Genomic DNA, 27,457 nt, shown 5'->3' with positions numbered 1-27,457 from the left:
TTGTTTTTTTATCACGTACCAATACAACTATTAACTTTAACTCTTTAAGGACTGTTTGTGTCTTGAAAGGAATGACTTGTTCCTCCTCTGGTGAAATCAGCTGGAGTTCATGGCTGGAATAGACAACACTTTTACTCTATGTCTTCTGGTTTTCCAACACTGGTGTTGAGCTGAAACATCTAGGACATATTTGCATGGCATTATATATTATTCGTCCATTTTTTGACCCTTAAAAGATCAACAGAACAGCTGCCAATTTACTTTAAAGGTTGAATTTACACAACTTGTTTCTGCAGGTCATTTACGAGAAATCTGTGCACTCACAGGAAGAGACACACAGACGGTCAGGATGGACGTCAAGCTGCTGTTTCTGACTGTTGTTCTTCTCTCCTCACCGATCCTCACACTATGTGACCCGCTGTGAGTATCAAACACTGTTTGTTCACGGAGTCACTAACGGATCTGTTCTCAAACGCTCTGATTTGATCTCCTCAGAGTAACGTTCTGTCAGCTCCTAACTTGCTGAGGGTGGGTTCTCTCAGAAGGTATTTCTGGAGGCTCAGGATTACTCTGGAGGAGACCTGAACGTGAAGATCATGGTTAAGAACTACCTAAAACAAGACAAGGAGATACTGTCCAAATCAGTGACACTGACTGCAGCCAGCAATTTCCAGATCCTTACAGATATAAAGGTGACCGTTTAGTTGTGTAATGCATCATATCCAATTTAGTTTGTATTACTAATATATATATATATATATTCAAAACTGGTAGAGTACTAATTCATTTTCTGTCATTTAGATCCCTGATGATCAGAACTTATTCTCTGACGATCCTCTGGAGAAGCAGTTTGTGTATCTACAAGCTGAGTTTCCTACCATCACTCTGGAGAAAGTGGTCATGGTCTCATTCCAGTCTGGATATATATTTGTACAAACAGACAAGCCCATCTACACACCTTCTAGCACAGGTACCAATTAAGTGTTACAAACATTATACAAAACGAATACAGAGTGTATTAATGCACAATGTGAACTTACAATCATAATGGGATGTGTGCACAAGCCCAGAGTCACCCTGCTGAAAATACCATTTCTTCAAGGGTCCCTGAATCAATATGTTGTTCAGAGGACCTAGAAAACATAGTGGTAGAAATCTTGGTAGAAATGACATTTTGAGTAGAGTGGCGTCTTCTCTCTTGTCTCCACAATCCCTTGGAATTATCAAGATAGCAGGATCCTCAAAGACCTTAACTGTCAACACTCCCTTTTTCCAGGATTCGTCCGTATTTGATATCTTCCAGCTATCATCCTGTTTAAATATTTTACTGTATTAAATATTTCCCTTTAAAAATCCCACAATGGAAACTCACATAATTTTATGAGCCTAACCTCACTAAATGAATAATTACGTCAATATATTCCAAGGATAAGACAGACCATTAATGATGTTAATATTAGCTAAATTTTTGAGATTTAAATATATTTATATGATGTTATTTCTGGTAGTGAGTGCCGATGCTCCATTTTGTGGTTGAGACCGCCCTTAAAATGGCCAACTCCTAAATAGTGCCCTTACTACTTACTACTACGTGATTTAGAATCTGTGATTATTCTGATCTCTGGCGAATCAGCTACACATTCACCTCAAAACCTTAGATTCATGAAGCACAAACCACACATGGGATATAATTCTGCAAATAACTGCAATGCCACTTTTTTCAAACAGAGATGGCGACAACGAGGTAAAAATTACGGACTCAGTGTAGCTTGCAGCGCCCTCTGTTGGTGAAAATATTCCCTACATGATCGCTCTGGTAACCAGCAACTTTTACATCATTTTTGTGTCTGAGTGTTTATATCCAAAAGCAAAAATCTGAATAAGGAGTAAACTGTTTTTATAAATTGATAAGTCTACCGTTTATGTCTTTAGTCGGTTGAAGATTAAAGAGATTCAATAAAACAGTCAACGGGCGAAATGTAAATTTGACTTCATCTAAGCTTAAAGACATTGTGAAACGGAAAACATTGAGCACAAAATTGAAATGATGAATTCAACTAGGGAGGCCCCCTAATAGTCAGATACCCTTTAGTCTTGGCCAGCCAAAAATGTATTTGTTGCTTAGTCACTGAAAAAAAAATCCGCACAAAGTCTCACAGTCTATGATGGACAGATTGGTAATGATTGGTCTATGTGGCAATTCAGTACATCAGGCAGGTAAGGAAGTTCTACGGACTGTTCACAAATCTCTATGAAGTGTGAATAGTACAATCAAAAACACTCAGCCATATCTCTCCACCTTCTCTTCAGCTGTCTCGGTGCAGCTAGGACCTCTCTCAGTTCTTAACTTCTAGCACCTGTCCACTGCTGCCAAGTCTGGGATATAACATCTCATACATCCTCATTTGGTTAATTCTAGTTCATTTTTCATGTGTTAAATTTAATTCATAATATTGCTTCTAAAATATTTTAGTTTAAAATTTACTTTTCATCGCATTTCATTCGGCTAATTCTAATTCATTCTAATGTGTTTAATTAATCGATAGTTTTATGGAGTAAATATAGTGAATCATTTTACGTGTGTACACTTCACTGTAGCATGGTTCAGAAACGCTGCAGTACTCAATAAATAACTAGAGTATTCTTTCATGTGGGATGGCATAGTGTTTGAAGGAGAACAATGGAAATATGAGCCAGAAATAACAATGCTCTGTTTTGCAATACACAAGCGTGTGATAAACGCTGGCAGTGTACACACCACTATCAGACTTCAGATCCTAATTAGTCGGTTCAGTTGTGTTTGATCAGGGTTGATCAGAGCAGTAAGGTAGATCTCCTGGAAACAGGAAGAAGGTTGGACATCCCTGAGCTATAACACACACACATAGATACACACAGACACACGCGCACACACACACTTTGATTTTATTTGATATATTTGTACTTCCTTTGCAGTTCATTACAGGATTTTCTCCCTAACACCCAACCTGGAACTCAGTCAGTCTGGAATCACAGTTGAAATCAAGGTATGCACACACACACACACACACACACACACACACTCACACACACACACACACTCACACACACACACTCACACACACATGCACATTTACACACACACGCACACACACACACACACACACACGCGCGCGCGCACACACACACACACATACGCACACACACACACACACACACACACACAAGAGATAAAAGATTTCAACTGTAATATTCAGCGTTGCATCCGAGTCCAGCATCGAGTTATAATTAATATAGTTTTGATCAAAGTTAATATGAGATAATTAAGTAGCTAATTAAATTATGTAATGAACACCTTCTGTTAGCAATCATTATCACTGAAGAAAAAAGAAACACAACTTGGTCTTGGCACTGTATCAGCTTAACACTGATACAACACTGGTAATGGGCTTCATTACGCTGACGATCTCAGCAGCCCAAGAGTTTTTATACCGATTTCTGTGTTTCTGAAGAATCCTCAAGGCATCACAGTTTCATCAGAGAAGATCTTTCCAGTCAAAGGGATGAAGTCCGGAAAATATGCCATTCCTGAGATTGCCACGTACGTAAAAACACTGTCAGGACTGAAGCTTTTTGTGAAACCACAACTTCAACAATAGGGAAATGTCGTACAAAAACGGCCATGAAGGCAGACGTGCATGATTCTGTATGTGTTGTGTTTGTTTCAGCTCTGGGATCTGGCAGGTTATCACACTTTTTACAAACACTCCTCAGAAGACGTTTACTGCAGACTTTGAGGTTAAAGAATATGGTGAGAGCTGTGATTAATCAACATGTGTAAGAAAAGGACAAGTCAAAGTATGTTTTACTTCATTTGTGTGTCTGGTTTGGTTTTAGTGCTTCCAACATTCGATGTGAAATTAAAGCCCAGTAAGTCATTCTTCCATGTGCTTGATGACAGTCTGACAGTCGACATTGAGGCCAAGTAAGACGAACATGACTAAACCACCACACTTCATTAGGATACTCCAGCTGAAATAAAATGTAACTAGTGCTAATAATAATTAATAAACATTCAACAGAGTTTTGATGTGCTTTATAGGTATCTGTTTGGACAGAAGGTAGATGGAAATGCGTTAAGTGGTGTTTGGTGTGATGGAATGGTGAGAAGAAAACAAGTATTCCTACTTCTCTGCAAAAAGTTGAGGTGAGCGATGTCTTCAATCTAATTTCTTCTCACCTATATAGAGTGAAAATTTAAACACAACAGCTTTTCACTACATATTGTAGACTGATATTTCTGTTTTTCTTGGATATGAATAGATTGAGAATGGAGAAGGCGCTGCAGAACTGACCGATGAGATGATTAAAAAAGACCTTTCCAAGCATTAACCAGCTGGTTGGACGGTCGATCTATGTTTCTGTCAGTCTTTTAACAGAAAGTGGTAAGACTCAACAGATACTGTACATCTGTATGCACATGTTTACACGCATGTGTGTGAGAAGATCATCGTTTGTGTTTCAGGAAGTGAAATGGTGGAAGCAGAAAGGAGAGGCATTCAGATTGTGACGTCCCGTACACCATCCACTTCAAAAACACCACACTTCTTCAAACCTGGGATGCCCCTCACTGTCTTGGTATAAGACACCCAGCTAGATCAGCGGTTCTCAAATGACAGTCCTTGTATACAGTCCCTATATTTTGCACGTCTCTCTTATTTAACACACCTGATTTAGGATTAGCATCTTGTTAGAGGATCACTGCTTGAACGGTCAGTTTGGGCGGGGGTGAACTGCTGGACTAGATATTTGAGAAGCTTAAAGGTTATAGGAACTGAGAATTCCTTCTTTTTTTTTTACTTGGTTTTACAACAGGTCTATGTATCAAACATTGACCAGACACCTGCTGTAAATGTGGAAGTTGAAGTGATGGGCAATCAGGGGCCAGTCAGAGGCAAAACAAAAACCAATGGCATTGCGAAGGTTGCTGTTAACACTCTGGGATTATATTCAACACTTGAGATCACTGTAAGACCTGCCATCTCGACAGCACTGATGATCTGTCAGCTTCACTGGCGATCTAGTGTAAAATAAATGAGTTAATTGATGTTAAACAAGCAGTGCAGCTGTTTATTATATTATATTACATTGTACTTAGCACATCAGAAACGAAATACTTATGATTTCCAGGCAAAGACCGTAGACCCACAATTAAGAGACGATCAGCAGGCAGTGAAGAAGATGACAGCTCAGGCCTACCAGCCCAAAGACGGCTCCAAAACTACCTGCATATTATCATTGATGCTCTGCAGCTTCAGATTCATGATCAAATTACAGTTTATCTAATTGCGGACGAAGTCCAGGATTTAAAGATCAGGACTTCACATACATGGTGAGAAACAGTCATGTCATGGTTCAAGCAGAGATGTCATTGTTTGAGTAAAATGTGTATAGTTTTTGTATTATATTGAATATTATGAGTAAATTAATATGTTTATTTTGTCATCTGTATCATTTTTAGATCTTAAGTAAAGGTCAGATTGTAGAAGTAGGCAGGTTTAAGCCAAATGAACAATCTCTAGTGGCTGTGCCTGTGACTGTAACCAAAGACATGATACCGTCCTTCCGCTTTGTGGCGTATTATCATGTGGGCTCGTCTGAAGTGGTGTCTGATTCAGTCTGGGTCGATGTGAAGGACACGTGCATGGGAACGGTGGGTCAAGTAAGATCACCAAATAACTTGTTGTGCCAAGCAGCTAGTTTTTTTTCTTGACACAGCATGTCTTGTTTTAATGACAGCTCAAGGTTGAGGTGAAGGATAATAGGAATACCTACAGCACAGGAGATGATGTTCAGCTGCAGATCACTGGAGATCCTGGAGCTAAAGTTGGTCTGGTGGTGGTTGACAAGGCTGTGCATGTCCTTAACAAGAACAGACTCACCCAGACAAAGGTGAAGGGCATTCATCAGCTCCTCGAAAGTCATTGGATGCTTGAGATTTGTTTGTAAATGGTCTGTTTCTTTAGATCTGGGGACGTCATAGAGCAGTATGACACCGGCTGTACAGCAGGAGGAGGAAAGGACAGTATGGGGTTTTCACGATGCAGGTCTGATGTTTGTGTCCAACACTGCAGGAGGAACCAACACCAGAACAAGTATATATGTGTATTTGTAACACACACACACATACACACACACACACACACACATATATATATATATATACATATACATATATATATATATATATATACATATACATATATATATATATATACATACATATATATATATATATATATATATATATATATATATATATATATATATATATATATATATATATATATATATATATATATATATATATATATATATATTCTCCGATGCATCATAATTTTTACTTCTGTTCTGAGCTTGTTTTTTTTTTGTCATGGGCACAGTAGACAATTGAGGCAGCTTTATTGCAAAGAATTTTGCTGTGAGACGTGTGCACATTGCTTGAAAGTATGTGCTTCCACCCACCATGTTTTAATTTAGATATACTTTCATTAATAGTTTGGAATGCAGTACTTTATAGATGCATGAAAGTCATGCACTAACAGACTTTCACATGCGGTTTTTATTTGCTTGTTCTGGAGCAACTGATCGCCACTGCAGTTGAATGCACTAAATGAATTTTTCAGTACTTTTATATGAAATCGATGTAAACATAGTCAGTTATACAGAGTAGGATGGATCTGATATATCAAGATATAGACCGAAAAATAGATCTGTGCATTAGTCTGAATGCAGCCAATTGAAGATGCCACTGTCTCATCAATAATAAAGGCAAAAATGCTGAGAAAATACGAATCAAAACCTTCCATCAAAGTTGTCTATGCTCTCTTTTCTTCTTATCCACTTAATGTTACCTATATACTGTATATAATGAATTTTCCTCTAGCACCAGCGTGTCCCTTACTTTCAAAGAGAAGGCGGCGATCACTGGGTGAGAAACAGCAATTCTGAATCAACTCATTTAAATATTAGAAATGTTTTCAGAGTTCATCTTTGCTGTTAAATATGTTCAGAGGTGGAAAGTCCAGGGGTCAGAAAAGTACTGCCATATGTAATATTGATTGTAAAACATTACAATCAATATTTCTGATTAATTAATAGAATTAATCATATTAAATGTTTACGATTAACCTTAAAAAAAAAAAAAAGTAAAATAGCATAAAATGTGCACTTTCAACAAAAATATTCACTGCACAAAAAAGACTACCTGCAAAAATTTAATATGCATGCACGTTATGTCAACCTATTCACAAATTAATATTTTTGTTGTTTACATGGAACACCCCCAAACCAATAAAGAAATCAGGTGGTGTTGATTTATGTTTTGATATCAACATAATTTCACCTGAATCTCTCAGTTTGGTGTATTTTATCAATTATAGCCATCATCTGATTTTAACTAAAGCAAACACTGATCTCCATGATGGTGGCATCATTTCAACATATCACCATCTGGTCCTCTAATTCTCAATAACAAGCAGTTGTTCACTACTAGTGCATAATCATCATTTAATCTTAATTATCTCATTACCTTTGACTTGTATGACTTGTTCCTCTGGTGAAATCAGATGCTGAGTTCATAGCTGGAATAAACAGGACTTTTTGCTTTTTGTCCCCCTGAGCTTCCACCTCTGACAAACGAAGCCTCCAGAAATGAATCCTTTAAGAAAAACTGAAAAGCTCCTGTCTTCACGAGGCTTCATCTGGCCATCACCACACATATTAGCTCACATATTACTCGCATTGTGAGGATCACTGTATGACAGGGCTGGTCCAGGTTTGGTTCAACTCTAATTAAACACCTGAAGCATGTTAGAAACTTTCATGCTTGTGTGTTGAGGTAAATTGGAGTTAAACTCTGATGGACATCGGCGCTCCAGGACTGAGTTTGGACAGCCCTGCTGTGATGTCACTGTGATCATTGCATGACCTCACGTGTTGACTGAGCAGTGTTACTCCAGTCCTTATGTGGCTTTGCCCTTGAATTAAATACATTGATGAATTAAGAAACAGATATGCATTTATATTTATTAAGATATATTGATAGCAATAAATGTATCCACAGATGCTGGAGATATTAATGATTGTTTCTGTGAAAAACAGATGATGATGATGGCAGTTATACAGATTCTGAAGATATTGTCTCACGCACACAGTTCCCTGAGAGCTGTTTTTTTGAGGAGATTGATCTACCCAATAACAATGGAAACTACTAGTAAGAGTCTGTTTCTTTAGACAACACTATTGTATTGAACTGAATCACGCAAGTCTTTCCTTGCTCATTTTTCAGTGAATCAACATCAGCCACAAATAAACTGATCTACCTGAAAGACTCTATCACTACGTGGCAGATCTTGGCTGTCAGTCTGTCTCAACACTTGGTAAGAAGAAGCTGCAAACCCAATATATATGCTCTGAAAAGCAACATTAGCATCCAGGAGCTGTTACTTTAAGAACTTCTATTGTTGTTTGTGTCCCAAAGGCATCTGTGTGGCAGAACCTGAGGAGATAGTCTTTTCTAAGAGATTTTTTATTGATCTCAAGATTCCTTACTCAGCTGTGCGCGGTGAACAACTGGAAATCAAGGCCATTATTCACAACTACACCCCAGTTAAACTGAAGAAGGTAGATCTCATTTGATATTTAAACATATGAGGTAAAAATTAAAGCCATAGCAACCAATTATGCTTTAATCAAATCATGTACTACATCATAAAATGTTTCACTGTAATTTTACAGTAATAATCCGACAGCAGCTTCACTTTTAGTACTTTAAGTACTTATTATTTTTTTTTTATTTTGGCATATAATTATGGTGTAGTAAAAATTATCCTGTAAAATACTGTTAGCACATTTGCCTTTAGGTTACTGTAATTGTACAGTTTTTAGCCATGTTAAAGTATGTTACTGTAATGCATTAAATTTCAGTAACTGCCATGCATGTTTCTAAACTAATAGTTATAACAATTATAGAGTATAAATATTAATACATATTTATATTAATAAATATCAATAAATATTTTTATTCGGATGTTACCCAGCATGCATTGCAGTACGAAGCATTCTGTTGATTGTCTCCTCTGCTGAGATTCATTTGCCACCCAAACCAGCTTGTGATAATTATCTCATCATAAAAACAGCTAACATCTGCTCATTGTCCAGCACTGATCTCTCTGCTTCTCAACACCACACGAACTGTAAATTCATCTGTAATTTAATTTGTACATATTTATCTTTGTCTTTGTAATTTATATTGTACCTGTATCCTGCACTTGCTGCTTATTGCACTCCTGGTTAGACCTGAACTGCATTTCGTTACCTTGTACTTGTACATTGTGTGATGACAATAAAGTTGAATCTAATCTAATCTAAATTGCTACAGAGAGAGATTTAAAACTGGAGTCAAGGGTCAAGAGCCCAACTAAAGCAAACACTTATATCAAGGGTGGCGTAATCATTTTAGCCAGTAAAACATCAACATGTGATCCTTTGTAATTTAATTAATCACTTAATTATCTCATTAACTATTTGAGGACTTGGGATTTGACTCGAGACTTGTTGGTGTCTTGAAAGGAATGACTTGGTTCCTCCTTTGATAAAATTTGGTACTGGTTGTGCATTATGACTTATGTGATTATTGTTATTATTATTATTCTTTTTGATATTATTATTAATTATCTCCCTTACCGTATAATTTGCTCTGAGGAACACAAATTAAACGATTCATGGCTTTATTCCTATTCTGTTGGGTTTGTATTGCATTTAATATGCTTTCAGACTGAGAATTGTTTAATGTATTTTTTGGAAAATGCGCTTCTGTAGTTTTGCTTACATCATACTATTGTTTGCCTGGTAAGTTTTTTTTTCTTCTGTAGTTTTTTTTATTGTCAAATCTGAGTCTCATTCTATATAAATAAATGTTTTCACCAGGTGCGTGTGGAGTTCATGGAGACAGAAGATGTTTGCAGCTCTGCCTGGAAGAAAGGAAAATACAGAACAATAATATCAGTTGATAAGGACTCCAGCGTAGCAGTTTCATACGTGATTATTCCCATGACGACGGGAGATCATGATATTGAGGTGAAAGCTTCGATATTAGATTTTGAAGATGGAGTGAGAAAGACGCTGAAGGTGGTGGTAGGTTTGATGGGAAATCTGTCACTTCTCTGCACTTCCGTTTCATTCGATTTGGTTAGATGTTAATGCAATGATCAATGAATGTCATCCCAATCAACAATTTGATTTCACAGTATTATCACCACGAGCTCATGAGCAAGATTAAACACCTGCATGAACTAAAGCAGGGGTAGAGTCTGATCCGGTTCTGATCTCACCTGTCTGAAGCCCTAATAATCCTGAACACATTTATTAGCTTGTTTGATTATGCTTGAAGCTGAATTCTCCAGGACCGTGGCTCCCCCTGAACTAGAGCAACAAAAGCTGGTAGTTTACACTCTTTTTCTCTTTCAGCCTGAGGGTGTGCTGAGTATAATACGTGAAGCAAATGTGGAGCTCAATCCTAATAAGAATGGTGAGAGTTGCTGGGAACCACGCGAAAACGTCACTGTGTTATACTTCTGTTGTTACTCAACACCAGAGTCAAGGGGTTTTAAACATTCTTCCATCTTGCTGTTTTTCTGCGTTTTCTCTTCCCAAATGGATCAGGTGAAAATCCTTTCGTTTTTAAAGCTGCCATACCGGCTGATCGGTTTCAGACACACCTGCTTACACTAACATCTTCATTACCGGTAAGGAAAGGGATGATTTCATTTGTTTATTTCTTTAAAGTTGCATTCATGTTTTATTTTGAGAGAAATGAAGTCCATTGTTAAATTAAGCTTGTGGAGATTTCAGCCAAGTTGTTCACAAAAGGGTTCATTTCTGGAGGCTTTGTTTGCTCACAGCACCACCTGGTCACCAAAGAGTGTAAAACAAGCAGATACATGTGAAAAAATTAGGACACCCTTTGAAAGCATGTGGTTTTATTGTAACATTTTTAATAAATGGTTATTTCATCTCAGTTTCAACAATACAGAGAGATTAAAGTAATCAAACTAAATGAAAACTGAAGAAAAGTCTTTTCAAGATCTTCTGTACATGTCATTCTACAAAATGCCTATTCTAACTGAGGAAAAAGATAGGACACCCTCACATGTATTCCCTCTTAAATTGGCTCAGATCTCACACAGGTACATCACACCAGGTGCACATAATTAGTAGATCGTTACTCTGCATGTTGAATGAGGCTTGCCCTATTTAAACCTCAGACATTTAGTTTGGTGTGCTCCTGACTGTTGAAGTGAGAGTGAGCACCATGGTGAGAGCAAAAGGAGCTGTCAGAGGACTTCAGAAAAAAGATTGTAGCAGCCTATGAGTCTGGGAAGGGATTTAAAAAGATCTCAAAAGATTTTGAAATCAGCCATTCCACTGTCCGGAAGATAGTCTACAAGTGGAGGGCTTTCAAAACAACTGCCAACATGCCCAGGACTGGTCGCCCCAGCAAGTTCACCCCAAGAGCAGACCTGCAAGATGCTAAAAAGAGGTCTCCAAAAACCCTAAAGTGTCATCTCGAGAACTACAGCAGGCTCTGGTTACTGTTGATGTAGAAGTACATGCCTCTACAATCAGAAAGAGACTGTACAAGTTTAACTTGCATGGGAGGTGTGCAAGGAGGAAATCTTTGCTTTCCAACAGAAACATCAAGGCCAGACTGACATTTGCCAGAGATAAAGTTGACAAAGACCAGGACTTCTGGAATAATGTTCTTTGGACAGATGAGTCCAAAATTGAATTATTTGGACACAAGAGCAGAGGACATGTTTGGCGTAAACCAAACACAGCATTCCAAGAAAAGAACCTCATACCAACTGTGAAGCATGGAGGTGGAAGTGTCATGGTTTGGGGGCTGCTTTGCTGCAGCAGGACCTGGTCAGCTCACCATCATAGAATCCCCCATGAATTCTACTGTGTATCAGAAGGTGCTTGAAGAACATGTGAGACCATCAGTTAGAAAATTAAAGCTGAAGCGGAACTGGACCATGCAACATGACAATGACCCAAAACATACTAGTAAATCAACCAAAGATTGGCTGAAAAGAAGAAATGGAGAGTCCTGGGAACGGCCAAGTCAAAGTCCAGATTTGAATCCCATTGAGATGCTGTGGGGTGACTTGAAAAGGGCTGTCTGTGCAAGAAACCCTCAAACATCTCACAGCTGAAAAGTTCTGCATTGAGGGGGTAAAATTTCCCTCAGACCGATGTCGGAGACTGGTAGATGGCTACAAGAACTCTCACTGCCGTTATTTCAGCCAAAGGAGGTAACACTCGCTATTAGGGGCAAGGGTGTCCTATCTTTTTCCTCAGTTAGAATAGGCATTTTTGTAGAATGACATGTACAGAAGATCTTGAAAAGACTTTTCTTCAGTTTTCATTGTTTAGTTTGATTACTTTAATCTCTCTGTATTGTTGAAACTGAGATGAAATAACCATTTATTAAAAATGTTACAATAAAACCACATGCTTTCAAAGGGTGTCCTAATTTTTTCACATGACTGTATATTAGAGACAGGTGTTAAATCCAGGGGACAAAGAGTAAAAGTGTAAAAATCCTGCCATATGTTTATTCCACTCATGATCTCAGCAGCTGATTTCACCAGAAATCTATTTTTTTTTCATCTTTTTTTTTTTTAATTTCATCAAAGGAGGAACCAAGTCATTCCTTTCAAGACACAAACAAGTCTCGAGTCAAATTCCAAGTCGGCAAAAAGTTAAAGTTAGGTTAATTAAGAGTTCATTTTATAGAGTACAATTATAGAGTTAATTTTGCTTTGAGTTTGCCGTACAGCAGCAGTCTCAAAAGTGTTAAGAAGCTTTAAAACACAATAGCATTTAAGTATTGAACCTACCTTGGATTTGAAATTTCAGTTGCTATCTAGACACCTTGCAACTGCTACAGCAAACACTTTAAATGTTGAACATGAATAATGATGTCCATTATATCAGGCTGAGCTAGAAGCCGTAGGCCTGTGCCATCTAGTTTTGAGACTTTGTCTTTACTTTGGCGCACCATTAAAATACTCTAAAGGATGCTCTTCTTTCTTTCCAGTTTTTTCTTGATCATTTGTGTTAGTCTTAGCTTGGTTTTTCTTCTTTCATTTCTCCAGCTGAAGAGATCACTCAGGCAGTCGAAGTCGAGCAGGCCATCAGTGGAAGCTTCATGGGTCGACTTATTGTCCAACCCGTTGGATATGGAGAGACAATAATGATCTATATGACTCTTCCTCTCATTGCCACTCATTATCTGGACCACACAAATCAGTGGGATGCTGTTGGTGTGGAGCGCCGTAATGAAGCCGTCAACCATGTCAACACAGGTCAGCAGAACACAACAGATATAAAGTATCTATATCTATAACTATACAAATATCACACTGCCAGCATCTAGAATGATTTTGAGGCCCGTTTACACTAGAGGCGTTTTTCGTTATATTATACAGTTTGTCAATTGGTACAATTGTTAATTGCCGAAATACAAGTACAATACAATTGTTAATTTTTACTTGTTTGTTAATTGAAGAACAAATCCCAATTCAACCCTTGGTGATTAGTGTAGTTTAGTTGGGCAGTTTGATTAATTAATTACTATATATATATATATATATATATATATATATATATATATATATATATATATATATATATATATATATATATATATATATCCCTTTTGTATTAAGGATATCAGCGGCAGTTGAGTTATCGTAAATCAGATGGATCCTACGCTGCATGGACACAAAGACCGAGCAGCACATGGTAGTTTTATTTAAATTGATTACATTTGTTTTTATCTGTCATTATTTCCAATTTCTCCTTAAAACGTATGATGATGATTAACAATAAATATTATTGGTGGAAAATTGTTGCTTGTTAATAAGTTACATTTGTTTCTGTCTGTTAAAGGCTGACAGCATACGTGGCCAAAGTCTTCTTCATGGCCAGGGATCTTGTTGTGATGGAGGACAATGTGCTCTGCAGTGCCCTCAAGTGGCTGGTCCTCAACAAACAACAGTCAGACGGCTCTTTTAAAGAGGATTCAGCTGTAATTCACAGAGAGATGGTGGTAAGTTGAACGTCACTATGACCGATTGCATTTAAACAAAATGCAGTTCAAGTGATACAAAGGAAAAATATATTTCAATGCTTTTGCTCTTATATATATAAAAGTATTGCACTCTGCTGAACACGCTTGCTCAGTACTAGTACTAGTTAATTCTGCTGTTATATATTTATTTCATTGTTTTTGTTTGTTTTTGGAGTGATCCATGACGAAATTGTTTGGGCAACACAAACATTTTTACCCCAAAAGCAAAGATCACCATGTCCCTATAGTAAGATATAAGATAAGCTTATTGGTTGACCACAGGGACAGTTGGCCTAATGATTAGAGTTGGACTTGTAACCAAAGTTCGCAAGTTTGAGCCTCAGGTGCGGCAGAAATTGTTGGTAGGGGAGTGAATAATCACCCTCTATTCCTGGCCTTACATCACTTTCCCAAAATTATAATAATAATAAACTAATGATAAATAATAAACAGCAGATCTAACATAGGGCAACAAATCTAACAAATTGTTGCACCCATCTCCTGTAGTCCTCTAGTCATGAAAAAAGTTTTTTTACCAAACTTTGCTGATTTGATTTTTTTAATGATTTTCTGTTTATTATTGCTTTATTCCAGGGGTGATGTACAGGGCAAAGATGCCGATGCCTCTCTGACGGCCTTTGTTGTGATTGCCATGCAAGAGGGCAAAGATGTTTGTGATCAAACAGTTGGTGTAAGTACACATCTTTTTAGAACTATTAAAAATGAACATTGGCTTTTTCACACGCTTATGATTTTACACACTTTTACAGAGTCTGCCTGACAGTATGAGGAAGGCTGTTACGTTCTTGGAAGGTCGACTTCACAACTGAGCAACCCTTACGCTGTTGCGATGGCATCCTACGCCATGGCCAATGCCGACAAATTCAGTAAAGAAATGTTGATGAAACACTCTACTCCAACAGAAGGTAAGTCAAGTCAAAAAGCCACCAAAAAGAGATTCATTTTGCAACTCACCCAAATAGTTGAAGCATTACAAAGGCATTGTGGTGCAATGACAGCTGCTTGAGATAAAGAAGGAATGTTTCTGTTGTCTACTCATACTGTAGACTAGTTCACGCTCTTCTCTTCTGAGCGATCAATCACAGGCCGACATCACTCCGTAATGAGCACTTCTTGGCTGTAAATTCTTAACAATTGTGTTTCTATTGCTGTGTTGTGTTTGAAACAGGCGGTCGGTATTGGAGAGTCTCTGGACAGCATCATCACTCACTAGAGGCGACGTGGCGTATGCTGTGCTGGCGCTTGTGAAAGCCAAAGAGTTTGATAAAGCAGGAGAGGCAGTGCACTGGCTGGGCAGACAACAGTCTCACTATGGAGGATCTGGAACCACACAGGTGCTGTACATCAACACCTCATCATTTGACACTACAGGACTTGATTTCAATGCTTTTCTGTCTTTTCTAGGCGACCATCATGGTGTTCCAGGCCGTGGCAGAGTATCGCACGCAGGTGAAGAACAAACAAAACTTCAATCTGGACGTGGAGCTGTCTGTACAAGGAAGAAGCAAACCTGTCAAATGGATTTTCCAAAGAAATAACATGCATCTTAGACGGACAGAGAGGGTGAGGATTACCTCATCTGCTACATTTTAAGTTGTTTGCTGCTCATTTCTGTTAAAGTACATAAGGTTTTATTAAATGAAGAATTGGGTGTTTTGTTTACCATTCGTGATTTTATTACCTATGCTAAAAGTGTGTGATCAATGAAATCTTAAGGTTTTAAGTATGCTGATGCCTCAAATGCTTCTGCGTTCACTCAACAGTTTGACCTAAGCCAGGAATTTAATGTAACTGCTCGAGGAACTGGAAGAGCCACTCTCTGTGAGTTTTCATGCACTATATGTGTTTACAGGAGAGGAACAACAGAGTATTAGGTATTTACCCGCTAGAAATGTGATGTTCCCGGAGTGTTCTCAGAGCATCCCGCTGGTGTCAATGACATTTAACAAACACTTCCTGAGATGATCATGATGTGGAGCACTTAAAAACACTAGAACCGCTGAGGCTCACTTTATGCCCTAAAAATGGCAGGGAAAATTTTACAGCTGTTTTTATATGGCTATTATTTCACTGTATTATGCCACAATATTCACAAGGGAAGTGTAAATGTCATGGAATGATTATATCTAGTTATCAACTACATTTTTGTCCTGGCTTTTTTAATAAAAATTACACTCTGCTTTTTTCATAACGGTAAATATAAGCTAAACAAGTCTGCATTGACAATGGGAGTTGTCAACATATTTGGGTTGTATAATATTATAAGTCATTAATGAATATAGGCTTATTAAAGGACTAGTTCACCCAAAATGAAAATTGCCCCATAAACTACTCGCCCTCAAGCCGTGCTAGGTGTTTATGGCTTTTTCTTTAAGATGAACACAGTTTTTTTTTTTTTTTAAATGTATCCTGGCTCTTCTAATCTTAGTAATGCTGGTGGATAGCAGCCACTATTTTGAAGCTCCGTAAATCAGATATATCCACAAGTACTGTGACGTAAAATGCGATCACATGTCCTCTAAAGCAGATTGACCTATGACTCAATGAAGCTGGAACTCGATGCTCTTGTGAAAAATAACTGGAAGTCAGTATATGCCGTATATCGCTGCAATAAAAAAAAAAATGCATATCATAAGAAAAATACATTCTATATGAATACCAGTATACCACCCAGCACTACTACTTATACCTATTTAGCAACCATAAATCATCTTTCTTTACTTATTTTGTCTTTATTTATTAAATCACTTGGTCACTGAGTGAAAGTGTTGCCTAGCAATGAACAATTTTAGAACATAAGCGGCCAGAAAATGACAGCACGAAAATACAGCTGTTATATGGTGGGTAAATTTGGGTATAAATGCACTTCGTTTTGATCTGGCTTCATATAAACAATTTTTAACAACAGGGGATTATAAATTATGCTGTTTTAGTAAGGCAATGACTGGGAGACTTATCGACATTTGAATAACAGCAAAGGGTAAAATGTAGTGTTAAAGGGTTGAGGTTCTTCAGAATAACACTCAGAGTGCGTTTGATCCCACAACACAGAGTATTACAGTAACGCTGAAAGAGAAGAACTTAAGAACATTAACAAGCAGAAGGAAAGAGAAACAAATAAAAGAGAGACCAACAGAAACACAACTACTACTCAGGAGCTGATTACACCAGTGGAGGAACCAAAGTTATTCCTTTCAAGACACAACCAAGCAGAGTCAAATCCCAAATCCTCAAAGACTTCATGAGATAACTGAGTAATTAAATGAGGTTTGAACAATAGTAATGAAGTGGGAGATGCTGAGATCTTGAGATTTCCTCTCAGGCTGTGACTTAGTCAGTTGTAGTTGTGTTTCAGTTGGTCTTTTCCTTTTGGTAATTCTGCTTGTCATTAATGTTCGGCTCTGTTTCAGTGTTACTTTAACACTGTTCAGAGTGTGTTGATCTGAAAATCCTCCGAATAACGACTCTCAATCCTTTAAAGGCCTCCACATCTCGCTCATCTCAGGAAACGTTCAGTGAATGTCAATGACTCTGGCGGGATGCTCTGAGAACATTACATTAGTGCTTGTGAACTACTTTTGTTGTTATTAATGTTGAGTATTCAAAACACGTTTGAATCTAGACAAATATAGCAGTTTTTTTCCTGTGTGATTTATGACACACAGCGTGTTAAATATCAACACACTGCCTGTGTTAAAATGGATTTAGCACCAAATGTGTTGTCCTTAACTTGACACACAGGTGTGTTAAAATATAACCGGTTGTGTTGCTGTGTTCAGGTTACGACGCAGTACTACGCCAGACCTGCTGAGAACACAGACTGTACAGCCTTTAATCTGAATGTTACGATGGAAAAAGACAGCAAACGTAAGTTCTTACCCTTTCTGGGGAATTTCAGAAATAAAACCTCAAATACTTTGTGTGCTGCTTTTTATTTGAATTACTTTTCTTGTTTTCTTTAGCGGAACCATACGCCATTGAAACGTACAAGCTCACTCTGGATTTCTAGTATGTGAACACATGTTCTAATCATTTGTTATGCTGGAAAACCGTTTCATTTCCACACTTTGTTCCCATCTCACTTTTCTCATTCTGGTGGTATGTCCACGTCGCAAATGTGATGCTTTACAAAAACAATAAATCTGAGGTAAAACAGACTTGGATTTACACCAAAAGCTCTAGTGTGAAAACAGCCTTAAAGGCAGAATGAGAAGATGAAGGAAAACACCAAAACTGTTATAACATCTGTTCTTGATCTCCATCTTCGCAGCTACAAAAGTGATAAAACCGATGCCACCATGACTATTCTGGACATTAGCATACCGACTGGATTTTACGTTGATCAAAAAGATCTCAAAGAGGTAGTGTGGTGATAAACTTATGTTTTTAGAAGAGGAACTCAACACATTTTCAGACATAACATAAATCATTTTGATAATGCATTGCGTTTTTTGATATTTTCTTGCACTCAGATGTCTTCAGGAAAGGACATATATATTCAGAAATATGAAAACCAAATACTGTCAGAGCAAAGATCTCTCATCCTGTACTTAAATAAGGTATGTCAGCAAACTCTCGTTCTTCCTCATGTAGTCTGAAAAATATGTGCTTTTGCTTTAATATTCTGTGAAATGTTTAATACTTGATTCTGATGGAAGTGCTTCATTAACTGCACAGTTACTGCACAGCCGTGGCATTTGCTTCAGTTGGGCTCTTGATGTTTTAATGCTATTTTTGTTTCTGGCTGCTACAACATAAAACAGTTCTTGTATTTTAAGTAAATGTTTATGTATTGAAGTCATCATAAAGCAGGCCTGCTTCTCTGATCTCATTTACTGGGTACACTTTAATGACACTGCGTTTTGTTTTAGTTTAATATCGTTATCATTCTGCAAAATAAACTACTATGAACAAATGTAAGAAGTCTTATGCACAACACCTTTAGTACTACAACATCCTTATGACAGCAGCATATGAACCTCACAAATAGTGAGTAAAAAGCTTTATGCTGCAATGCATGCTGGGTACCAGTGCAGTACAAACCTCGCTTATGAAGCATTGCAACGATTAAAATATGCCACTGATTGATTGATCTGTTTATTATTTTGGTTGATTGTCACTGTTGTTTAGATTCATACACTGATTCTTGATGTGTGTGTTTGCATAGCAGAGCATTTATTTTTAATCTGTTGTTTTGCCTCTTTTTTTTGCCACAACATTTACAGCAAACAACGCTGACCATCAAAAAAGCATGTCGTAGCCAATCAGAAGTCATCCACAGCTCTAAATATGCTGTTTGTCAGTTGAGATACATAGATTAGATTTTTTTTTTATATTATTATTTAATGTGTTAATAACGAGCAAAATCACTTTTTTTTTTTTACATTTGATTTATTGTTAGGTTTTGCGTGAAGATCAACCAATAATTTCCATCAGAATGCACAAGATGTTTAATGTGGGTCTGCTACCACCTGCTGCAGTCACAATATATGAATATTACTCACCAGGTAAGGAGCATCTTCTACACACCCAAAATATATCATTTAGCCAAAACGATTAACCAATGAAAATAATACACTGAAGTATGGAGTGGATGGAATAAATCAATTCGCTTCGAATCAAAAGTTGTTCTGCTGTAACAGATTTCAACACACAAGGACATTGTTTTAAAAGTGCAAAACAAATGCTCTGGTTTAAGGCTGAAAGTGTGTATGACTTGCTGCATGCATCTTGGATTTATTTTCTGGCAAGGTTTCACAATGCACGAGAATTTATAATTAAATGTGTTTTCAGATGCACGCTGTACAAAGTTCTACCACCCTGAAAGGAGAGATCTTTGCAAGATCAAAGGAGATCTTTGCAAGTGTGTAGAAGGTATTAAACTCCTTCACCAAACATGTTTAACAAAAGCCATTCAGCATTTTTCATAAAAGCATAATAATCTTAAGCACACTCTGTAATTCTCAATAACAGGTGTTCATCGATAATACACAACCATCATTTCATTAGTCTCTTAATTATCTCATTAACTTTAACTCTTTGAGGACTTATGACAAACAATCACATTTATTATTATTATTTTTCGAGATTAGGTCCATCTTCCTTCACGAGGTTTTGTGATTCCACTAAAAGGATTGTCTTTATATAGTTTTTTAAAAAAGAGATTAGGATTCAAAACCTTCCCATATATATATATACACTATGTAGTATCTATATAGTTTGGGATAAATGGATGAAAAATGGCTAGTTTTCCACAGAAGACCTTCAGTTTTAACGCATGAGTGGAATAATTCATCTATCATTGTGTTTGTTCATAATTCAACGTGATTCAACTGTGTATGAAACTAGCTGCTAGGAGGTGTTTCATGCTCAGTGCTATATCATAAGTTGATGACAGATAGGGCTAGGATGTTGTTCGATGTCTCTTTTGAGAGCTGTGATTGGAGTTCTTTATATGGTGTTATAAGTCATGTTATTAATTTACTTAATTTTATATTGGATGAAAATGTTTTGTTAGTGTGTTGTGTATTTTTTTTTTTTTTTAAATCTCAACGCAGAAAGATGCAGTTACAAAAAAAGGATCGGGATATAGATCAGGAGCGTTTTCTACAGCCTGTGGAGCTGGTGTGGATTATGGTAAACACACATGTTCTTCTTCCTCAGCCATTGACGTCTAGTCTCACAGCTTTGATGTAACACCAGTATAACACAAGTGTTTCACAGTTTACAAAGCCACAGTGGTGGAGATGGATCTGAGAAAAGGCTTTGACAGCTATGACATGAAGGTAGAGCTGGTGCTGAGAAAAGGTACACTTAATTATTCAGTGTCCAGCTAAATATAAATATAATAGGTTATGACTTTTGAACTGTGGCTGACATGTGGGATGTTTCTGTAAAAAGCATCACCGCTTCTTCTGTCTTGTAGGCGTTGATAAGAATGCGGATGCGAACGTGACAAACTATCTGGCTCATCCCAGTTGCAGAGATCATTTAGGATTGGTAAAAGGAAAGTCGTACCTCGTCATGGGCAAATCTGTTGACCTGACAAAGCTCGGCGAAAGGTAGGTGTTGGCGTTTTCCTACAGGATTCTGGTTTTGCACAAAAGTGTTATAGGATGTAATAACTCATGTTATCGTTTGCTACCGTCTGTTATGGCCCTGGTGGTTGTTGTCAATACAGTCACATGCATTCTTGTGTCTGCCTTTTATTTGATGCCTAAGTGAGTTCTAAACATGGTGTCAGAAGATGTATAATGCACTCAGTAACAGAGCATTCAGATTAAGTTTTCGCCCGTGGACGCTGACAGCACCTCGTCCGTGAAGTGGCATTCCAGCCCACTTTGCAGCCCACGTACCATAATATAACCAGGATTATTCACTGGTCACAGGTCTTGCTGTGTGATCGAGAGAGGGATCTGAATGCAGGCATGTTTATTACCAAAGTTTAACTGTGTTGGACATTAAATCTATTCTGGATGCAATTAGAGAAGAAATTTCTGGCAGGCTTCAAGTAATCTTCACAGTATCTTTATTGTCAAAGATTTGCACCTCCACCTATGACTTCTGCTCTTCGTTTGTCTGGTTGTTATAATTCATTTACAGCAGCCAAAAATTATGGAATACTTTAAAGTCAAGAGCACAACTACAGTAAACACTTAACTACCGTATTTACTTTGGAAGGGTTCATTTAACACCTGGGATTTTGCTGTGTAGGATGGTCATTGATCAGTTTTACAACTAGTTAGAAGGACGTCCTTCAAGCTTGTCTGTTCCTGATACCATTGGTGTGCTGACAGAGCAAGAAGATGTACAACTCATCAACCAAACAGTACCTGAATGTGACAAACCAGCAGCTACAGACAATCAGAGATCACAACGAAGGGGATGATGCACTACAGGCTTTCAAAACCATTGTTCTTGCAGAATGAAAAACAGCGCATACAAGAATTGTGGCCTTATCGAGATCAAATTAGTGCATTATTTTTAAATCATTGTGCCTAGAGATGCCTAAGCGCATTCAGTAGTATGCAAGCGAACCTCAAAGACTTTGTGAGACCTTTGGAAACCATGCCATCTCATTACACTCCTACCAGGCCATGACAAATTGCCAGGTCATTGCCAAAAGGACCATCTCTTAATCATAGACCATTTCTTAGATTTTACAAGACTGAACTGCTTTCTGATCTATCAGAAACAGCCATCAGGCTCTGCAAGGCTCAGTTTTCTCGACATGAGCTGACATGTGCCGTTTAGGTTTGGAATTTGAGCATGTAGGCTCCTCACAAGAAATATCCCAAACTGAATGAAAAGGCAGAATCAGCTATCGAGATTTCAAAAATCCTTTTGTGCAAAGCTACGCACAACAAAATCAGCCCTTGGACAGAAATCACTCATTGGAGAAACACGCCAATACATAGACAACAGCTCAGCCCAAAGATCTGGAAAAGCATCTGGCAAATTTCTTCTGTCACAGATCAGCTTGTGACGTGCCAGAGCTGCACACAGGATAGGGAATCTACACGAAGCCTCATACTGTTATCAATTTGAGTTTCTTTAGTAAATGGGATTGTTAAGTTCTTATAGTCAACTTCTTCTGGCTGATCGTTGTACATAGCCTGGTGGTTGTTGTCAATACGGTCACATACAAGTTTTTTGTCTGGCTTTTATGTGAGCTGAACAAAAGAACCAGAACCCAGTAAATAAACGGATGAATTTATAGAATGCAGCCTAACATCATAATGTATTTAGAAATATATTATGGTGACATTTAAATAAAATTCCTGGATGAGTCATTTGTCAGACTGATGAAAACCAAGTCAAACTATGCCTAAAAAAAAAAGGCTTTTAGTGTACACTTATTAAAAAAAATGAATTCATATGTTTTTCAATAGTGTTTTCTGGTGTTTTTAGTCTGCAGTATATGTTTGGAGAGCAGACCTGGGTTGAATACTGGCCTACAAAAGAAGAAAGCCAAACGAAAGAACACAGGGAGCGATACAGCGGTATCTCCAAAATCCAAGACATCCTTCTCCAGCGTAGATGTCCTGTTTAACATTTCTTTATTACTGGAAATGTAACATCATCTCTTGCATACTATAAATGAATTGTTCTTGATAACATATGAATGGTGTAATTCCATGATAAAGATTAAATCAATAAAACTAGCTTGTTTATGCTGGATTGATCAGAGAAGCAGCGACATCAGCGCTGGACAGTGAGCGAGTAGTAGGTGTTTACATATGATGAGGTAATCAAAGGGTATTATTCACATCCAAAATGTTTTCTTGTTTTATTTGTTTATATGAACTACATGTGAAACTACATGTGATGCATCATCAAGAACCAGCACATGAACCTCTACAACGGTGGCAATCAACAAAATTCTTCATGGTGCAATACATGCTGTGTAATAGTAATACCATAGTGAAAACTCCCATCATGCACTGCGGCATGAATAATTATTGTCTCCACCGCCTCCAAAGCCTGAGCAGTGCAGTTCTTCTTTCCAATATTTAAGCATTACGTTTTTTTAAGCAATATTACTTTTGCCCATTATTAGCTTCAAGTGTGTGTTTAAGCAAATACGTTAATAATTACATACATGTTAAAGTGTAGCTTGATGCTAATACCTTTAATTACATCACAGGATGTATTCTAGTAAGCATTAAAGATCATTTAAACTAAATGTTATGTATCTGAATTTAATGCTGTATATGGAGCAGCAGATGATGATGATGATGATGATGAAAAAACAATAGCTCCTGCACAACCGTAGGCTGCAGTTTCAGGACAGTTTAGTTTAGTTGTACATTATAGCAAGATATTGATCTCAGTAGTATTTCTTTTTAAATATTTTTGTAAATTTACGTGAATTTACACAAACTATAAATGAAAAATGTACATCAACCTTAAAAAAAAAACTGGAGTAACTTAGAAGACTTAGTTTCTGCATATTATACTGCATATTGGTTAACCTCCTTAAGGTTCATTAGATCATCATCAGGTAAATGAAAGATGGAATCATACATATACAGTCACAGAATTACAACCAGATATTTTAAAGGTTTTTGGGAGACAAGAAAAGACTCAGCGTCCAGCAATGGCAAATTCTGGATTGCGAAGATCGGCTGAATACAAAATTGTAAAACTTATTACCTCTGGGGGAGCTGGAGAATGAGCCCGTTTACTTTTCTTTAATGGATATAAAAGCTGCATTTGGCGTTTTTACATTATTACTACGCATATTTTTCATCATGTCCATTAAACGGTGAAAGAGAACGTGTTTGTCATCTCCTTTTGTGTGCCTAACATTCATTTGTATAGTAAAATAAGGCAATTCAGAAGAAGGGTTCAGTTCAGTCCGTTCATTAAACTCGGTTCGATCGGATCTGAATCAAAAGAGTCGCGGGGAACGTTTGGTGTGAAGAAAATTTAAATTAAAAGGAAGAAAAATAGCTCCGTCTCCACAAAAAGTACACACTGCTTTAAGCAACCGCTTGAAGAAAAGTAAAGCTGATCTCTCCTACCCGTTCTGAGGAGAAGTTCACTCAGTCGAGTCTCTCGAGGGTTGACTCGCCATCACGAAACTCGTTGAACTAAACGAACTTCACGCTCTGGAGAAAAACCTGACCTGCATAAATACAGGCAATAATACGTTCACACAAGCACGTCAGAATTATCGTTACACAATGTGAACTTTTAAAACTAGCATCAAACAACAGACTTCTCTTAACTCGTGAGAAATTACATTTAAGAGTACGTTACTGGAGTTCGCGCGCACACGACCGTTTATACACATTAGAAACTGTGAACTCACCAAAATCCGAAGAAATAAACAACAAAAGATGCATTTGTATCTTTATTCCGCTGCTCGTCTCGTGAATCTCTCGGAGAGAAACTAAAATGGCGCCCAGCACGAGCGGCTAACGTGGTGGGCGGGGCTTCTGTTCCACTCGAACGCAATTGGATGATCACCGCGATTCACTGACACGCAATTAACATACATTTTATTTTATTTAATTAACGTATTTTATGAAACAGGGTTACATTTGAATTATAAGTATTTTCGGAACAAGCAAAATAATTATTTTTAAAGCAATAACTAAAAAAAAAACTTTATGAAATTATGCTACATAAAACATTTGCATGAAACAAACAGAGGACACGTTTGTACAAGATGTAGTTGTAGTTCATGCATGTTTTCTGTAAAGATAATTATCAAATGATATGTTTAACTTTTCTATTATGCTGACATTTGTTCTGATTAACGTTTCTCTTTTTTTGCCATATCACCCAGAAAATGCTACTTTCTGAGGTAAAAAAGAAAAGAAAATTGCATTGCCATCTGAACTTTTCTCTACGTTCATATAGCCCCATCACACCACCAGTTCGTTATTTATATTTTCTTCCTATATTTCTGTTACAGAATTACATTTACATTTTCAGCATCTCTTTCCTGTGTTAGCATGCCGTTTACAGACTCAGGATTAATTCGTTGTATATCGGAGATAACGTTTACGATTAACCACTGCTTTGTCAATATTGTTTTCTGCATCAATGAAATCTTCAGTTATCTCTATTGCTTCAAGGACTTCAATGTAACCGCTCGAGGAACAGGAACAGACACTCTCTCAGTAAGTGTTCACGAGCTTTTATAAAGTCAAAAGCCAGTTGAAAGTGTTAGTGTTAAGTGTTATCTAGTCTGAGACTTTACAGAATATCAGATGTCACCAGGTGTCAACGCTTGCAGGCTTTCCAGTCATTTTCAATATATAAAATAACGCCATAGTAGTTTTACAAAGCAGTACTTGCAGATATACCTGATTGAACAACATTACCAAGCTTGGAAGAGCCAAAAATAATAAAAAAAAACTGTCTAAAGAAGTCATATACACCTTGGCTGGCTTCGGGTGAGTAAAATATGGTATGATTTTATTCCTTTAATTGAATCATGATGATGATACGCCTGCTGAAAGACAACAGCAACGCAATAATCACATACATTTATAAAGCTTTACGCTACAACACCATTACAAACCATCAACTTTTAACAATTAAAAACATTAAGAACTGTTCTCTGAAGGATTTATGTAGGATTTATTGGTTTTAACGAGCCACCAGAAGGAGACCCAGTAGAAACCTGCAGTACACTTTCCAAAAAATATAACAAATTGTCTTCAGCAGTATAGCAATCTTTACAATTTACAAGAACACACACACACACACACACACACACACACAGTTCTGTTGGCTTTATGTTGGGTGATGCTCTCCACTGCTGACCGCTGCATTACCTCCAGAAATCCTCCGGACAGATTAAACACTTAGGGGCAAAGACAGAACCAATTATTAATTTGTCACATTCACTGTGGTCAAATGAATTTAGCCTGATATTTTTAAAAGCATCGTAATAATTGTAATAATTAAATACGTTGTGTATCATTGAATGGTCACCCTACATTTTCTTTTTGTATTTATTTTCCAGAGATAGTGATAGTTCATCAAAATATTTGACGTTATAAAATTATATTTTTCGGGCCGCTGTAACTTCATTTGTGAATGAAGTTGGTTGGTTAATAACACAATCGGCATGCAGTTTTTGTGAGGAGCTATTAACCTAAAGTTTACAATTATAATAGCTCTGTGATTATAAAGAGCCAGTTGCAAAAGCCCAGAGCAATGTTTTAACGTTTTAAAGACAACCTAAAGCTTCCCGCTGCAATGCATGAGTGCACTTTGACCTCACTGTAGTACCAGCACACACTGAGGTTACACTTTTAGCTTTTTAACTGCGTCCTAGCGTTGTGACGTCATCACGAGTGGCCCGGGAGCTCATGATGACATCACTGTGACATCACACCGCCGACTGGGTGAGGGACAAATCATTTCAGACGTTTATTAGCAACACAAATAAAGTTTGGAGGCACGGAGACATGCACTTTGACGTGGGAACGTCTAAATAACGACGGAAAAAATAAAGTTTAAATCAAATACAAGAAGCAAATGCACTACTGTGCGACCAAAGATTTTTGGTTCGTTTTAAACTTCCAGTATCACCTTAGATAAACGGCAGAAATGAGCAAAATGTTTTTAAAACAGGCGAAATCCCCTCTGTCTCTCTGTCCCTGAGTCAGAAATTTCACCGGCCCGAAAGGTTACTGAGGTTAAGGAGCGCTGAGCCTACTACTAAAAGTGAGGAACGACACTCACCTGTCTGAACAACAATCTATACACACTTCCACAACATCACAGCATCCG

The 27,457-nt window shown here is 37.4% G+C and overlaps 1 long non-coding RNA gene and 1 pseudogene across 1 annotated transcript; one reads left to right on the top strand and one right to left on the bottom strand.

Annotated features, from left to right (window-relative positions):
- Positions 1 to 317: 317 nt before the first annotated feature.
- Positions 318 to 24,478, top strand: LOC122344592 (annotated as a pseudogene).
- Positions 14,006 to 25,152, bottom strand: LOC122344650. The gene is made up of 3 exons (XR_006250917.1): positions 25,017 to 25,152; positions 24,727 to 24,830; positions 14,006 to 14,135 (listed from the first exon to the last, which is right to left on the bottom strand). It is a non-coding gene; the product is annotated as an uncharacterized LOC122344650 (long non-coding RNA).
- Positions 25,153 to 27,457: the final 2,305 nt, after the last annotated feature.

The sequence above is a fragment of the Puntigrus tetrazona genome, chromosome 1, assembly GCF_018831695.1.
Source record: "Puntigrus tetrazona isolate hp1 chromosome 1, ASM1883169v1, whole genome shotgun sequence".
Classification (NCBI taxonomy): Eukaryota; Metazoa; Chordata; class Actinopteri; order Cypriniformes; family Cyprinidae; genus Puntigrus; species Puntigrus tetrazona.
Note: the sequence above shows the minus strand (reverse complement) of the source record. Positions and strands in the feature narration are given on the sequence as shown.